This window comes from Hibiscus syriacus, unplaced genomic scaffold (genome assembly GCF_006381635.1).
Source record: "Hibiscus syriacus cultivar Baekdansim isolate YM2019G1 unplaced genomic scaffold, ASM638163v2 tig00116996_pilon, whole genome shotgun sequence".
NCBI lineage: Eukaryota > Viridiplantae > Streptophyta > Magnoliopsida > Malvales > Malvaceae > Hibiscus > Hibiscus syriacus.
The window spans coordinates 3,025,517-3,041,683 of NW_024063512.1; the positions used below are offsets into that span (position 1 = coordinate 3,025,517).

Genomic DNA, 16,167 nt, shown 5'->3' on the forward strand with positions numbered 1-16,167 from the left:
CTTTATCTCTGAAACATATAATCATAAAATAGAGTCATATAAATAAATCGAAGAGAAAATCAAATAAATAGAATGGAACATACATGAACCTTAACCATGTTTAAAGGTTTAGAAATTCCTTACCCAGCTTCGAAATTAAGAATGATAGATTAAACTATGGGATTTCAGAATTTGAATTTGAGTTCATGAACACTTACGATTTCTTTTTCTTTCTTTTTTTAATAAAAAAACCTTTTCTTCCTAGTTCCTTAAAGGTTTCATCAATGACATTTAGGAATCAACCTTCAACAATGTTTTTATGAATTTGGATTGTGTAGAATCAGTCTAAAGCTTTTATTCCATATTCAAGCCTAATTGGTAGTACACAACTCTATGAGCAAAAAGGAAAAATGGGACTGGTCCATGAACCATGAGTAACCGCATGTCGTAAGATTAAACCCGTAGGGCCTAGAGAACCTGTTGTCGGGTCGTTTTCAGTGCTCATTCGGGTACGACTGAAAACCAATGTGCCCATTTCCCTCATGGGAGGGTGTCCCATATACATGCAGAGTCGAATTGATTACTGCAGGGACAACCTCAACACTTGTAAAGCCAGAGGTTACAATAATGGACTTTTGTCAAAAGTAGAAAGGAGACATAGGCAGAGGCAAAACCTGCCACTGTCCCTTTGATTTTAGAATTTCGGCCTTATCGGCATTTTCACCGGTTTACACCTCTCAACAACCTGTTGGGATGGACTCGGGACCCGAATTCGATAAAATCCGATTTGATCTGATCTTGTTACATCAAGTTTTGTTTTAATGAGTTTGAATTGTATAACGTCTATTTTAGATTATGAGTTTAGGTCATGTTGGGTTGGGTTGAGGTTTAGGATGGAAAATATCCAACATGGAAAAAAATCTAATTACACCTTATATATTTACAGATAATTATAAGGGTAAAATACACGTTTCGTACTTAAACTATTACTTTTAATCCGTTTTAATACATAAACTTTATTTTATATCAAAATCATACCTAACATTTAGTTTAAGTTTCAATTTGATTTCGTTGTTAGAAAATTAACAGAACCGGTTATGTGACATGTTTTTATTTTTTCCCAATAAAGATGTGGCATTACTTTATGTTGGCATGTCAACGTCATTGTTAAGGCTTGAATGACATGGTACCAAAATGAAACATAAACTAAATGTTAGGTATGATTTTGGAACAAAATGAAGTTTGAGTACCAAAACAAAACAAAGATAAAAGTTTAAGTACTAAACATATATATATATATATTTATGTCGGGTCGATTCAAATGCAATTTTATCTCAAAAAGTGGGTCGTGTGAAGCCATCTTAAATTTAGGTAGGGTTAGATTTCGAGTAGAATGTGTAATTTGTCGATCGAATTTAAAAAAAAAAACGCTATCCATACTCATCCCTAACAACAATGTTATTGTTTCTAGTCCAAGTAACCAAACAACTTGTGGACTAATTGATTCCCAAGTTCCAAAGTCAAAACCATGATTCATTCATTTTTTTTAAGTTGCTTTCCACGTACCCTCCCTTTAAACTTTGTCAAAATCATGGAGTCTAGCATCTTATTAGCCCCAAGTAACAAGCATAGCCTCCAAGTAAAACAAATAATTTATTAAGACAATTTAAGAGAGAAATAGCTGTAAAATATCTCAAAATGTAGACTCCAATCTTTGTCATCAACCTAGAGGTCACCAAATTAGTTGTCCACGTCATTCCCTCAAAAGTTGAAGGGTCAATGTCCCTAATGTTGGGGTTTTACATAAATGATATTATTATTTTACTTATTTAAGAAAATAGCATTTAAAATAAATTATTTAAGAAAATGAAACTCATTTCCTCACACATGCTGTCACATATTATAGATAAAAATATGTTTGACAGGATATACTTTTATTTTATGTGATATCTTTTTTCAGGATCAATTCGAAAGAAATTTAAAGGTACAAGGACCAAGACATGAATTTTCAGAAACCAATCATTTTAGAGAAAACGATGAGTTTTTTTAAAAAATAAATGTTGGTGTTTTAAATATAATTATATCGTACAACTTTGAAAGGTCACAGCTTTATGCTTGTGTATTTGATTGAGGTAGTTTTTTTTTAATTCGTGTAATTTTTCAAGATCTACGCATTGGCAATGGATCGAAGATATCTTGTCGCTGTTTTCACCTCGACGTTTTATCCCTTAATTTTGAATTTTAGTTTTTTATTAGAAATTTTAAATTTTTGAGTTCTTTATTTCTAGTCCGATGGACTTAAAATTTTATTTATTTATACAAAAACATCTCATTATTTATAAGGTAAGTCAAAAAAGTATCATTCTTCTAATTCACCTATTGAGAACAAAAATCAGTCTCCCCTACGAAGTGAGCATGAAATAACTAAACAAATTATTCAACTTGAAAAGTCTACAACAGAAATTCTATGTCAGCTAAAAGTTCACAAGGATCGGAGTTTGACAAAATATGTATTGGATGTTGTTGTTGCACTTTAAAAAAATAGATGATGAAACTATTAGTATGCCTATTTGAAAATCATTTTATTAATCTTTCTGTATCATATTTAACAGATTTTCTTTCAGTTTAGTCCCCGTGTGTGGTTTAAACAAAAGTTTTAGAAATTTGTAGAAAAACTAAACGTATTAAATCCTTAAAAATAATGAGATATTTATGTATAGAAAAATCGAAATTTAAGTTTGACGGGTTAAAAAAGAACAGAATTAAAGATTTAAAATTATCGATAAAAAAACTAAATAAAATTAAATTAAAGGTTAATATGATATTTTTCAGGACGAAAACAATGACAAATGTTTTTGGCCCCTTTTCAGCACGTAAATCTCAAAAAAATAAATACTAAATCTGAAAAAAAGTCTCAATCGAGCACATGAACACAGAGTTATGATCTTTTAATGTTTCAATGTTTAACTTAAAATGATAATTTCTAATTTTTTTTGTTTTAATCTATAGATTTTATTTTCTTACAATTTAATCCTGAAAAAACAAACATATATCTTGAAAGACAAAATCGTATTCTACTAAATATATCTTTCAAGCAAATACAATTATCAAAATATATCTTTACCTTACATGATGTCATTTTTCTAAATAATTTATTTTAAGTGATATTTCCTTAGATAATAAAGATAATGATATTATGTATATAAAGTTGTCCCCCAATGTGGTCCCTTGAATCAGTGTGGAATAAAAATTTATTAAACAAAATATTCTCTCTTTTTTAGAGAATCGAGGATCCAATAGCGCGCCACCACTTGCCCATCTCGCAAGAAGAAAGATACTCCAATAAACAATTACTCCCAAAAAGCAAACCCTACCACCAAACAAGGATCAGCCACGTGAAACCCAGTCAGATGATGATCACTCCGATGAACCACGTGGCGATCTCCCATTGGTTTCTTCCCTATTTCATCGTACGCACACATGCATACGTGTTTTCAACCTGTACGGACCCACATGTAGAGAGAGAGAGAACATTTTAATGGTGTCCAATTATTTTCATGCAACCGACAGAAATGTCGCGTGTCCTTTACTTTCACCTCACAGCCTGGTTGTTGCTCCTTTCGGTGGATACTGGACGTGGATGTTGTCCGTAAAACTTAACAGGTGTCATGTGTTCAGGCGATGGGCACACATTTTCGGTGCATCCATATCGCTCTTCGTCGTGGAATCACATGTTCTGGCATCCATTCTCTGTTTTTCTTTTTTTGGGAGGTGCCTGTTTTTTTTATCTTCAATTTTACCAAAAGAAGAAAGGGATTAGGTTCTTCACTTCCATTGACTTTGTCTATTATCATATCCTTTTTCTTCATCTTTATTTACCACTAAAATAGAGAGTTAAAGGAGCTTGAGCAAGGGAGTGAGTGATTGGTCTAGTCATATGTCATCTGCAAAATCTAGGGTTTTTGTTCGATTCTTCATTTTCCAGAGAAATTTTCTAAAAAATCTTGCTTTGTTCCTGCACATCAACTCAAACTTTTGAAGATTTTCTTCCAGTAATAAGTTTTCTATTTTTAGAAACCTTTTTTTCCTAATCGGGGTATTTTGGTTGTTGACAAAAATACATAGTATATCTCATGGGATTCAACCATAAATTCATTTTCTTTTCTGGGTTTCTCTTTGTAGGAACGAACACTCATTATTTTTGGTTTTGGCTTGTAGGAGAAAATGGTGAGACAGAAAACCCAGATGAAGAGAATAGAAAATGCAACAAGCAGGCAAGTAACCTTCTCAAAGCGAAGGAATGGTCTGCTTAAAAAGGCCTTTGAGTTATCCGTTCTCTGCGATGCTGAAGTTTCACTCATCATCTTCTCTCCCCGTGGGAAGCTATACGAGTTTTCTAGTTCCAGGTGCGTAATTTTCTCATCATCTTGCTTTTAACTTTCTGATATTTATTTGTTCATGCTAATTAAATCTGACAAGATATGAATAAATTTCCAAACATGGATGTTAACTAAAGAGAGGCACGCTCTCCTCCCATGTACTACATAGCTATTAGCTAATGCTACTGCAGGTAGGCAAAGTTCTAAGAGTCACTGATGATCGCAGGCTTTTATCTCTACCACATGGGATCCGAATCAGATTCCTGATCTCTTTAGAATCAATTCTTAGGGGTTGATCCTGTGATCTGTGGGGTAATGGGGTTTCCCTGTTTAAGTCTTGCAGATTTCTGTCCTCCTTCAACCAACATAAGTCTCCAGAGACAGAAGAAAGAGAGAGAATTTTCTCCTGGTCTTTAACTAGGGTTTAATGTCTGGGGTAAACAATATAACTGAAATTATTATTAGTCACCACAGCTTGGGAGTTGGGTCATTTGTAGTAAGCTAGCCTTGACCTTTACTTAACTAGCATTAAAACAGCTTTAAAGATTAATGAAAAATAAGCATGGAGCTGAGTGTTGGGGCCTCTGAGCAAGAGCTTGGGCATTTCTAAGACAGAAGTTTGCTTTTTTACTTCCAATATGGAAATAGGTAGATGTTTTTGGCTCCATGCAGAAAGCTTCCAGCTTTCCCACATTCTTTTATAACATTTATAGACAATCAGTGGATTACATAGTTTCTAATGTTTAATAGGCATACATTGTATATGAACATAAATGAAGTTTCTAGGTTAGGTTACCATTATCTGTTTAACAGGTAATGCCACTCTTATCTGTTTGGTTAGGGTAGGGTACATTAGGTTGTTATCACTTATTGCACTGGGAATTATATAGCGGATTCAATTTTTTAGGTAAGATCTCACAGATATAGGTTGTTGAACCGAATTATATAAGTAATCTTAGTCTACTTCTCAAGTGTTATTCTTTGAATCTCTTTCATTCAATTGTATGAACAGTCGTTGTAATACTACTTGTAACATTGCAACAGTATGACATTCAATATCCGTTCAGGATGGTTTGACTCTAATTATAGACATTACATTAAGTGATTCAGAACAAAAACTATTTCATGCATCTATTTTTTTAAACCATATCATACAAGCATCAACAAAAACATATATAATACATCTCATCGTAACCAATTTCATCACATAATTATATTTTACTCGTTTAAATAACCAAATCATCGTTTTATACTCAATGGTTGAATAACATATAAAAACCCCAGTTTAAGTCTACCATTATCTTTTTATGTGTTTAATATATTAGCAGAAAAATTTTCAATTAAAATGGAGTTGTATTTCTAAGTGAATTATAAAAACAAAGTTTTTAGGACTAGAATGAAAACCTTCAATAATTTTGGTATTTAATCTAAACCTTCAAATTTATCATTCAATCGTGAGATTAAAATCAAAATAAGTCTAATGTTAAAATTTCGAAATCATTTGAGTTAAAATCAAACCTCAATTGCATTTTTAAAATCAAGGTATTAAAAGAAAAAGAAAACAAGGCGAGAAACACTTTTAGTATTATACTATCCAAGTAGTATCAATGTTTCCCCATGAGTATAGGTGATCATGGTCTAGTATCAATATTACATTCATACGATATCGATATTATAGGTTAAAAATGTAAAACTTTCAAGCTTTAATGATATAAAATAATCTTAGTTCTCATCAAACATCTTAATCATGTTCCTAACATAGTATCGATACATCAATCACATAAGAATACACTTGCATATTGAATTTGACAACAAAAAATACATTAGATCAAAATATAGACAATATGATAATTTTAAGTCATTTTCCACACACGTCAAGAACTAGAATTATTATTTTATGCATTTTAAATCAATACATTAGTCCAAAACGTCATTAGTCTTATTCACTATATTATATATGCTCATTACATTCATAATACAAAAACATTTCATTTAATGTATTAAGTTTTTAATCATGCTTGTAAACATAGAAAGCATGCATCATATTAACATCACATAACAAAATCATCATGCATGGGCATCAACATCGATTTCAACAAATCAATATTAATTTAACACTCCATGACAGTCTAAAATCCACTTACTACATTCAAAATATTAAACAATGATTAAGCCCACAATATTTTATTAGAAGAAGTTTATGAAATGGTTATTACCTTGAACACTTGGCCTTAGATGTACATTTCACTTGCCAAATTCTCCAACATTCATGAGTTCTATTTCTCTATAAAACTTATAAAACGAGAGTGACCTGGTAAAAGCTCAATGAATGTTTCAATTACTACAAGTAAAAATCACATCACAAATATTGCAAAGCATATTAAATATACTACTAAAATCATTGCTTTCAACATCATGAGGGCATACTTATCCTTAAATCAATTACTCATATTTTCACATATGGTACAATAAGATGCTTTACTCTTTCACAAAGCATAACAACTCAGTTTTAGTTTTCTTATTAAGGATTATTGATACTTATATTCAAGATCAATCATAATTTAGTTACATTATCGGATAATTGAATCTCTTTATATTCACCTCAACAAAACATATTCCTATTGAAGTGTTGCAATGCTAACATTCTTCACCATACTAAACATGTGTTATATATGGATAATCATTCTTTACAACCAAATATATATATATATATATACAATCATTCTCTTATCTCTCCAATGTGTCTTAGGTAGAGGTGAACAAAACTTGACTCGAATTGAAAAATTGATTTTTTTACTCTATTCGATTTGAAAAAACTCGATTCGATTCGGAAAAACTCGACTCGAATTAACTTCGAATTGTAATTTCATAAACTCGACTCGAAAAAATTCAAATTCAAACCGAGTTATAAAATACAACTTGAATAACTCAAAAGCTTTAGTATTTAGTGAATCGATTTTCAAGTTTGAGTCTAGTCCCTCGACTTTGTATGATATATGTATATAACATATGAAAAATATTGAAGATATATATATGTATTGTAATTTGTTATAAAAAATCATTTTAATTGGAATCAAATAGTATCATAATATCATAAATATTTACAATTAAATTTAAACAGAAACTAAAAAATTTAACTCGACTCGACTCAAAAAAAGTTTAAATCAAATTCGAGTTATAAAATAGGACTCGTCAACTCTAATAACTTAACTTTTTTTTGACTCGATCGATATATCACCCCTGGTCCTACGGGCCTCAATCATCCCACATCACACGAAAAAGTACCCAAATCCTACGGTATATCAATTATATTCAATAATTTTAAGAGGAACAATAAGCACATATTTGTGTACTATTTTTAATGCACATTCCTTTGTTTTTATTCATTTTTCACACAACATACACAATTTTTAAGCATGTTTTTTATAATACAAATGCACTATTGAATGTTATAAAGAACTGAATGGGTTCATCACATTTAATATAACATTGTGTGCATTAAAATCAGCTAACACATATCACATTTGCTAAAATTAATCATAGAATTATATCTAACAAAATCATGCTTTCTAAAATAACTTAAGTAAAGAAGTATTTGAAATTTACTTACTCTTGGAGCTTATGATAAATGATTAGTCTAAATCTAAGCTCCTAAATCTCACTTAAAGATGTAAAAAGATGTATTAACTAACTTAGAACATTCAATAATGATATTGTCAAAAAACTCAAAACATTTTATATTCTCTTTTAATTTAGTCGAATTCAATTCTAATGGATCTGATACTAAACACACAAGATTACAACATTACTACCTCATTAATTTTAGGATATTAAAGTCAATTGTTTGCAAAACCATTCAATTTTTTATCACTTCCAGAATCTTTGTTACTTACTGAAATTTCTCCTTCCAGCTGCTTTATGTTTTCTAATACACCTTTCCTTTTTTATATTTTCTCCTTTAATTTCTCTATTAATATTGTACAAATTAAATCCAGCTATCTAATCATCAACTTTAGTTCATGATTTAATTATAATTAAATAAAAAATCATAAAACTTAATAGATGTATTAAAACAACTCAAAACTTCAATTTTTAGTGGTGCACAACAGTTGAAACGATTTAGTTTTACTTGTAATTTTGACAATCCCACCTTCTCATTTTCCTCCTCCTCTCCAAAAGAAGTCATTTCTAAGGAGGTGCAAAATTGCCTAAGCAACATGTGGTATTGAGATTAAAAGAGGAACACAAAAAGATGAAGAACAACATAAAACAAAGGAATTCTAATCCTACTTGATTACTGGTGAAAATTAAATAATGCAGTAATTATTGTGTTTGCTTTGAGATGCTTTCAGCATGAACAAAACCATAGAACGATATCAAAAAGAGGGAGAAGGATGCTTATGGAATCAGCAGCAAATCAGTAGGGCAAAATATGCAGGTTTATAGCTCCACCCCTATATATATATATATATATATATATTCTTGCCCAAGTACATGCATGCATTGAGTCTTGTGATTCAGTATGTAATGATTGAATTTGCATGGGCATGAAGAATGTAAAGGAAGACGCTCACAGCATGGCAAAGAAGATCGAATTTCTGGAAAATTCTAAAAGGTTAAATCCTTATGCTGCAAGTTCATTTTTGGAATCTGTTTTCTTCATCTTCTTGTGTAAGCCAGCTCTATGTTTCATAATTTTATAACAGAAAACTGCTGGGACATGGATTAGAACCATGTTCTGTTGAAGATCTGCAACAGTTAGAAAACCAATTGGAACGAAGCTTATGCAGAATTAGGGAAAGAAAGGTACATCCAAATTCATAAACATAACAATTAAAACCCACCACTTATGATACAAACGTATGACTAGTGAATTTATATACAAATCTTTTATTATTTTAGTTTTGATCATTTGTTGAGTAAATTTTATAAATATAAACATTTATATAAAATATTTCCGCCCACTCAAAATATAGTGTGACAAATTCTAGTTAATATAATATTAAGGAAAATATGTTAAAGATTTATTTTAATGTGTTGCATAATCAGGTATTTTTGGAGCAGATCGAGAGGTTAAAGGAAGAGGTGAACCATTTTGCATGCTTTTTTTTTATGTTATATATATGAATATGCTTAACAGAAAAATTTGCATGTGGATGACTAACTAATCAAGCATTGATTCAGGAGAGGCGCCTTGGGGAAGAAAATGCAAATCTGTGTGAAAGGGTATTTGATCTCTAATTTTCCTACATGATAATATGATTTTGTTTTGGCGACATTTTGTAACATTATGATTATTAGTGTGGGATGCGACCACGAGAATCATCGTCAACTAGCTTATCGGATGAGCTCCAAACAGAGAATATGGAGGTGGAGACGGAACTGTGTATAGGACCACCGGAGAAAAGAAATATCTAAAAACCCTACTTTTATACTAATGTTTGTTGCTGGTTAATCACTTTCAATGAAGCTTCAACACCTGCACTCACGTTGTTATTACAAATATTAACATTTGAATGCGAAAGACTCAGCATGAATGCATTGGGTTAAATAAACTCCCTTTTCAATTTTTTTTTTGAGATTTTTATATTTCCATATAAAATTTTCAAAATCTTTAGTTCCGTTGATCATGTCATAATTATATCTTTTTTTTTTCTAAATAAAGAAAGAAAAAGATCTCATGATATGAATTTCGTTATTTTCTTGGAGAAAAATTTAAAACTCCTTTCATCATTAAATTATAATATATATATATATATATATATATATGAAATGAAAAATAGCTTGAATTTACTCTGTATTACAGAAACCCTTTTGGATGAACTTATTTACACACACAAAGAAACGTGCTACGCTAGCTAACATACTCCCCGACCTCTTTAATTTACAAAGGGATGTAACAACTCTCTCTATAGATTAATCAAAATGAAAATTGGATCAATGAATTAGTTGTTGACCCTGCTGCAATTCCTTTGAATTTGATATTTCAGAGGATGAGAATTCTCACAGGCATGTGAAAATCCGATAAAACCCCGAGCTTACAGAATAGTTTCTTCGACTTAGCGAATTGTGGTTCTTCCCAAAGATGATGCTCCTATTTCGCTATCTGTGTTCTGCATTAGAAGATCATGTCCACAAATATATGAGTTGCTTCTACAGACCATTGAGTAGCACACCAGAAAGAAGAAAATTTTGAAAGAACTTGATGAGATTAGAGGCAATCCACGGAATAATGCAGCATTTACTTTCCAATTAAAAGCAGACATTTAACAGTACAAAATCGAAATTCGAAACTACATTACTTTATCCCCTCTGCTCCCTATTAACTTACAATCCCCACAAACAAAAAGTAAATTTATGAGAGTGGTGTTCAAACTAAAATCGGATTAATTGGTTGGGAAAAGAAGACTACAAAATTTGTCAGATAGCTTGGACTCCAAGTCTCATTACCTGAGATTTAGGGGAAGGGAACACATTCCAAAACCTTAGCGTCTCATTTCCAGCTCCAGTAACTATTGTCTGCAAAAAAAAAAGGTCATTTTAAACACAAGAAGAGCATTGATGTATAAATAAAGAGAAATAAAACTGCAGAACTTCCTCATATATTTTAATACTTCTATCGTAATACAGAAGTAGAAGCCAAGGGTAAGTCTAAAGCATGGGAAGGTACAAACCTGTCCATCAGGTGAGATTGCAAGATAAATAACTCTGTATGTGTGGCCCGTAAGAGTAGCCAACTGCATTAGTAGAATAAAATTTGAGAGGATAAAATGTAGATGAGAGATTATGATCATATATACACTGTTTTTAAACTTCTTATACCTTTGACATCGTAGGGTATCTTCAAACAATTATCTGGTTTTGGGAATATCCATGAGTGCTGACGAGTTCATTAACATTCTTAGACCACACGAGATTGCATACCTGCCATGCATAGAGCAGACATTATAAGCATCTAGAATTTGTAACTCTAGTCTTAAGAAGCACCACCAAGGCAAAAAGGAACTTGCAATTGTCTTATGTTAATTACAATAATAAATCTTTTCCATGGATATGTTCCATGAATTTATAGGGGAACGTAAAATTAGATATGTAGATTAAAATTTTCTTAATCTCTCATTATTGACAAGGTTACTGCATTGTAGATTAATAGGATAATTACTTAGAACACCTTGCAGATGACAACGCATTCATCATGTCAAAATTCAATCAAATTAGAGAGAGATCACCTATATCAATGCAGTCAAGGAAGAAACTTTATGCACAAGTCCATTTGATGTACATTTAAGGCCATGGTTAAGGGACCTGATCTGATAAGAACAAAAAAAAAGCACCCGACTGCCAGTGTCCATGCAGCTCAACTGTGTGTTTGTGGTTGTATTCCAGAATCGAATACATCGATCAGCTGTACCACCCCCAGATGCAAGAAGGTCGTGCAGATGGGGAGACCAAGCAATTGCTTTGACAGCAGCAGTATGATCCAGTATTCCAGGACAGTTTGTGTGGAATGTTGATTCCAAACGAAAAATTATATATATAGATGAGATTTTCCATTCAATCAATTTTAAAGTCAATGCACACTAAGCCTTGGAATAAGTCAGATAGGCAAAATAAATTTTACATACTCTGTTGTCATTTCCACCAGATGCCAGTTCACGGTTATCATAAGACCACTTCAGTCCACAAACCTACATAACGCCCAATAGTTATTCAGACTCAGAATTCAGGAAATGAGCATTTAGCGGGAGCCATGAATGAACACAATAATGATGGATAGCACATGCAATTTCCCAAAAAATGACTAGCATGAGAGCACGGATTCTTGATAAAACATGAAAAAAAAAGAGGCATTTATGAAATTGGAGGACATAAATATAAGAAAAACTTGTGTTAGAGAAAAATCCAATTGTAATAATATCTATAAATACATAAACAAAATTGTTTGAATCAAACTAATGAGTGATAAGAGTCTAACCTCTTACTTGTGACCAGAGTTTACTAGCAAAATCATCCTGAGCACGTACATCTCTTTGAAGAATGCTCCTATCACGACTACCAGAAGATAACAGAGAAGAGCTCCATGCTAAGGCCCCCACACGTAATCGATGCCCCTCCATTGTTCTCACCCTCTGGCAGCGAGATGCATCCCATATCTACATACAAAGTGATAGCCATTAACTAACTACATTATCCTACAAGCAAAATGCAGGAAGTCGGATATTAAAAGAAATTATAAGACTGATGAAAACTGGTGAGGAAAGATTCTCTCCTGAAAATTTTGTCACCTTCCATGACCATGATAGAAGCATTAAATTACAGATTTATGTCAAAGTTTATTAAAGCCCAAATATTCAAGGAAAGGACTAAGTTTTAAACTTTCAAGTAATAAAATTCTTAGAAGCAATTAAAGAATGTATTTTCCTTACATGAGGAAGTTAAAATGAGATCTCAAAATACTAATAAAATAGAAAGATTCAGTCCCAAACTATCAAAAGTCATCTCGCACTGCCCAGAAGTCCTGCGAATTTGTACATAACCATAAAAGGTACCCATGCTTGCATCTGACAAGACAATTGAACAGTTTTCTAGTTTCCCTCTGGCCAGAATCCATAAACTATGGATAGAGGCTTTTACTTTTGGGTCATGCCTTATCTGACCATTGAAGCAGATTTTGACCAAAATTAAGGCTTTTTCTCTACCTCTTATTTATTCCAATAGTAAACTACAATGTTAAAGTTTTTTAAGCTACATCATAAAGTCCAACTATTATATAACCACATAAAGGAACTATTATATAACCACATAAAGGAAAATAACATGTAAAAGCACCAGTAAATTCAAGAACAATTCTATAGAAAAATAAACATTATGAATTGCCAGCTAAATCGACTGAATGACCATAAAGATTTACTCTTCAATCTTCATATTGTTTTTACAATTCAACAATACTTTTCTTTGGGAGATAAAGCTTTCAAACTCCGCATGCATTCTGCCACCCCTGTTTATGAAACAACTTTGAGAACATTACTGCACTTCTTAAGAACTAGTGCTTTCATTCTTAGTTATACTCGAGGCATTACAGATCACGTAATTATACTATCTAACAGTAACAGCCTAAAAATAACACAGCAAAATCATACACAGATAGGCAAACTGAACATGTTGGCAACATAACCGTTTTTATCATCAGATACTAATAAAATTGAACCCGAACTTTGCCGTTGTTAGTCCCAATCGCAAGATGAGTTCCGCGTTGAGCCCAACCAACTGAATACTCACTATCATCAATCCCCAAATCACACAATTTGGTAACCTTACTACAAGCATTCTACAAATAAACACAATTCCCCAACCCCACGGCCAACATATTATTAGATGACCAATCCACCAAATTCAAATAGAAACCATCTTGTAATGCAGGTGCATCCAAAACCTACGAAAATAGAAGAACAAACACTAATCCCTCAAAAAAAAAACAAAAACAACCAAATTTACCGTGAAAACCATTAAAAAAAACTCACCTTGTAAGGTGACCTGGGAACTTTCCTGGGAGCCTTAACGGGGCTATGACTAATCCCGGGAACCTATTCATCAAGCCCGAACGGTGAAAGCGAGTGTAATGTTCGTTTAGTTTCGGTCTTGTACCGGAAAATATTACGGCAAGCCGAAGGTGCTAATGGATCCTTCTTGTCTGGCGTATCAGGCCCAAAAAGTGCGGCGCGTAGAAGCCTGTGATAAGTACCGGAACCATCTTCTTTTCCTTCAACTGATGTCAGAGAATTTGAGATATCAAAAAGGCCGAAATTGGATCCCGATCTGCTGGGAATGAACCTATCAGAATAAATTGTGCGCGACGGGGAGCTATTGTGGTTGGAGTTGAGCATCCGGTTGATGTGCATTGTCCGAGACAGGAGATTTTGGAGATGGAGGGAAGAGTCTGACATTGTGGACGGGAGGTTGAGGCGTGGAGTTGCCGTAGCTGATTTGATACGTAGATTACTTAATATAGAATCTTCCATGGAAAACAATTGTGTTTTTAGAGGGGAAGGGTGAAAATCAGGCAAACCCTAAAAGAAGAATAATTGAGAGGTTGAAGAAGAGGTATTGCTTGGAGGCATGCATGCTTTGTCTTTTAGATTCTTTTTCTGGAGACAAAATATCGTTGGCTGTTTTATATTTTTGCGCGAAAGGTAGAAATCCGGGATTGTAGAAAAACGGACTAATATACGGTTAATATACTGCGTTACTAGATACATTATAATATATTTAATAAATTTGGTTTAGTACTATCAGAAATATCGAGTAATAACAATGTTGTAGGTGAAAATCGTGAAGAAAATATTAAAAAATTTGGCAACCGGCAAACTTAGTTTGTCGGTTTGTGTCGATACAAATGAAAATGTATCGTTCCATAGCAATATAACATGTAAAAATATGATAAAATCAGTTTCATTATGATAAAACCGGTAAACCGCTACTGGATATATCGAAAGTATCGATTAGATTTAAATAAGTATCGACACTTTTTAGAATTTAAAAGAAAAGAAGTAATAACGCCTATAAAGTGTCGATACTTTATAAAAACGTATCGATCTATAAAAATATAACATGTATAAGTATGACAAAACCGGTCACGAAATGATAAAACCGGTAAAGAGCTACCGGATATATTGAAAGTGTCGATACGTTAATATAAGTATCGATACTTTTTGAATTTAAAAGAGAAGAAGTTATAGCGCCTATAAAGTGTCGATACTTTATACAAATGTATCGATCTATAGCAATATAACATGTAAGAATATGACAAAACAAGTCTCGAAATAATAAAACCGGTAAAAAGCTACCAGATATATTGAAAGTGTCGATAAATTAATATAAGTATCGACACTTTCGTAATTTAAAAAAGAAGAAGTTATAGCGCCTAAAAAGTGTCGATACTTTATGAAAATGTATCGATCCATAACAATATAATAGGTAAAAATATGACAAAATCGGTAAAGCGCTACCGGTTATGTTGAAAGTATCGGTACTTTAATAAGTACGCGTAAAAAAATATCGACACTCTTTAAATATGTGTCGATACTTTTTTCCAAAATAAAGCACAAACGAGTTGCACGCATAAAGTGTCGATACATTTAAAATTGTATCGATCTCGAAAACATTGAAACCGATATTTATAATGTAATAGGTCAATTTATAATGTAACCAGTTTAAATTTATTGGTTTTATGAGAAAATAGGTTAATATAAACGATGCCTATTACATTATATAAGCACTACCTAATTTGTTATTGTACTTGATAATATTTCCGGTTAAATGCCTATTTTATTATATAAGCGCTACCTATTACATTATATAAGCGCTACCTAATATGTTATTGTTCTAGATAATATTTCCGGTTAAATGATATAACATAACCGATCTAAATTTTAACCAGTCACTTGTTTAATTGATCACGCCGTTTTTTAGGCGTCGCTCAGCAGAACTCCCGTAGAAATCCAATAGGACCAGTCTATAATGAAGCTGAGTCGGTTTATTAATCTTAATTTTGAATTAAGTTATGATATATAAGATACGAAAAAAAAGTAAAATATGATAAAGATAATGCAAACTATGGAATACAAAACTGAGTAGATTATTTACTTATCTATTTATTTTTATGATTTTGTTTTGATCATATAATTTTTTTTCAAAATTTACATTTTAGTTTTGTTTTGGTCATTTACTATTAGAAAATTAGTAGTGATGTTAAAGTGTTATGATAAGTTAGTGTTACATAATTATTGAAAAAATAATATCATGTCAACAG

At 32.1% G+C, this 16,167-nt stretch overlaps 2 pseudogenes; one reads left to right on the forward strand and one right to left on the reverse strand.

Moving 5' to 3' along the window:
- The first annotated feature begins 3,736 nt into the window (after positions 1-3,736).
- LOC120193762 lies at positions 3,737-9,808 on the forward strand (annotated as a pseudogene).
- Positions 9,809-10,128: 320 nt separating this feature from the next.
- Positions 10,129-14,412, reverse strand: LOC120193544 (annotated as a pseudogene).
- Between the last annotated feature and the right edge of the window lie 1,755 nt (positions 14,413-16,167).